General features: G+C 50.0%; 1 pseudogene; it reads left to right on the top strand.

The window, feature by feature from the left end:
* Positions 1-812: 812 nt before the first annotated feature.
* Positions 813-892, top strand: LOC127688277 (uncharacterized; annotated as a pseudogene).
* The last annotated feature ends 1,461 nt before the right edge of the window (positions 893-2,353 follow it).

Genomic DNA, 2,353 nt, shown 5'->3' with positions numbered 1-2,353 from the left:
TCTGAGGAGTCACAACATGTAACATGGTGGCTTGGAATTGCTAGACCAGATGTTGTTGGGTTCAAATGCTGACTTGACACCCAGTAGCCACTCCAGAGAGATGTCTGATCCTCTCTGAGTGGTAACTTCCCTGCAAGGCCATTCTGGGGACTGAGTAGGAGCCAATGAGGGAGCCTGGGCGGCGACACAGTGGAAAACATCTTGGTCACTGTCACCACTGTCACCATCATCATTTTTCCTGTGAGACAACAGGTCAGGGCCGCCCTGGGCTTGGAGAGGAGAAGCATCTCCCTGAGTCATAGCCGGCACCGCCCACCCACCAGCAGAACTCCAAGCTCCCTGCCATTTCCTCTGGGTGTAATCAGGGCCTTAATTAAAATGACTTCATTAGACTGCTCAGAGGAGCAACCAACAGAGAAAGGAGAGGCTCAGCCTGGAGACTCGGGCGTCGCCTGTGAAGATATGCAGGTGTGGGTGGCATGGACGATCTGGCTGGGGAACTGGGAGACGGGGAGCACTTTCTGTGGGTGGAGATGATGACAGAAAACAGCATGGGGCCTGGGGAGAGCAGACATTTCTGAGGATAACGGAGGATAAGCACCTCTTGCCACAGTAGCCGCCACCGAGGATCCCAATCTGAGTCTGAGACAGCCACACTCCCTAGAGAGTGTGAACTGAGTGTGGCTGGGTTGGAACTGATGAATTTCTCAAAGGGGTTCCCTTGCCCAGACCCCTCCATCCTTCCTGTAACCACACCTGCATCTGGGACTGTTTGCTTTGAGCCAAGAATCTTCATTAGAAATGGAATTCCAAGCTTTGCACAGAAGCAGTATCGTAGCCAATGAGGTTTATCTGAGGCGCGATTATTGCTAATAGAAATGGAATTCCAAGGGGCTGGGGAGACAGCTCGGTGGATAGAGTGTCTGTTTCAGCCAACACAAAGAGATGAGTCGGATCCCCAGAGCCCTGAGCTACACCTGATGGCTTGCATTGTGATCCCAGCCCCCAGGGAGTGGGGACAGGTGGATCCCTGGGGTGTGCATGCTGGACAGTGTAGTCTAATTGGCAAATTCCAATCCAATGAGACAACTCTTTTTTAGGCAGATCTCTGAGTCTATACATAGGCCAGCCTGGTCTACAGAGTGAGTTCCCGAACAGCCAAGGCTACATAGAGAAACCAGTTTTAGGGAAAAATAAAGACACTTCTCTATAAAAGAATGTTGGTAGCCCCTAAGGAATTGTGGCTGAGGCTGTCCTCTGACGTCCACATGAACCCCTCCCCACCACCAAGAAGTGACTTACAAAGGACAGAGGTGGTTTAGAATGTTCCAGCAGACAGTTAACAAGTCAAAGGAAGCAGATGAAATATTAATTGATTAAATATTAGCCTTGGTTTAACTTAGTATGCCTAAAGTATTGTCATCTCTACATACGGTGTTTAAAAACATTACATTTTTGGACTTTATCTCCAAATTCCAGCCTGCGTTTCCCACTTGCCATTTCGACTCAGTGAGTTTCCAGAGCTGTGGACAGCGGCCATTGGCTAGCACAGGTCTGAACTATGAGTTCATGGTGGGCAATTCCAAGCACTGTAGTACAGTCAGACTGTGATGAGGGTCCTGGAGAGGGTCTCCCTGACCAGGGATCCTGGCACAGTGCCTGGTACATACCTTACGTAGGGTAAATGAATGAATGAATGAATGAATGAATGATGCACATGAGGATCCCTCTGCTTTATACTTAGATGGGGTAGATGAATGATGCATGTTGAGGGGTCCCCCTGCTCCATACTTACATGGGGTGGATGAATGAATGATGCGGGGTGGGTAAATGAATGATGCATGTGAGGGTCCCTCTGCTCCATACTGAGGGGAGCTGCATGGCGTTTCTAATTCTCCAGGCACAGCGCTGCCCAGGTCTCCTCCTTATTCATTCTGCCTTCCTGGATAAGTTTCTTTTCCGTTACTGTGATAAAACACCCTGACTGAAAGCATCTCAGGGAAGAAACGGTTTGGTTTTGTTTTTTTCTCACAGTTCAGAGGGGTGGAGTCTGGTTTTGTTTTTTTCTCACAGTTCAGAGGGGTGGAGTCTGTCGTGGGACAGCAGGATCAGGAAGTGAAGGGAGGAGCAGTGTGCTGGCTGTGAAACCTCAAAGCCCGCCCCTAATCACACGCCTCCTCCAGCAAAGCTCCGCCCCCTAACACTCCCATAACCTCCCCGAACAGTGCCGTCAACAACAGAGACCAAACACATGAACCTGTGGAGGAGATTTTACATCCAAACCATTTCCTGTGCTGTGGGACCGTCACCCTCAGGGGACAGAACAACCACCAGGTGAGCCACACCTGTGCAT

This window comes from Apodemus sylvaticus, chromosome 6 (assembly GCF_947179515.1).
Source record: "Apodemus sylvaticus chromosome 6, mApoSyl1.1, whole genome shotgun sequence".
NCBI classification, from domain to species: Eukaryota; Metazoa; Chordata; class Mammalia; order Rodentia; family Muridae; genus Apodemus; species Apodemus sylvaticus.
Note: the sequence above shows the minus strand (reverse complement) of the source record. Positions and strands in the feature narration are given on the sequence as shown.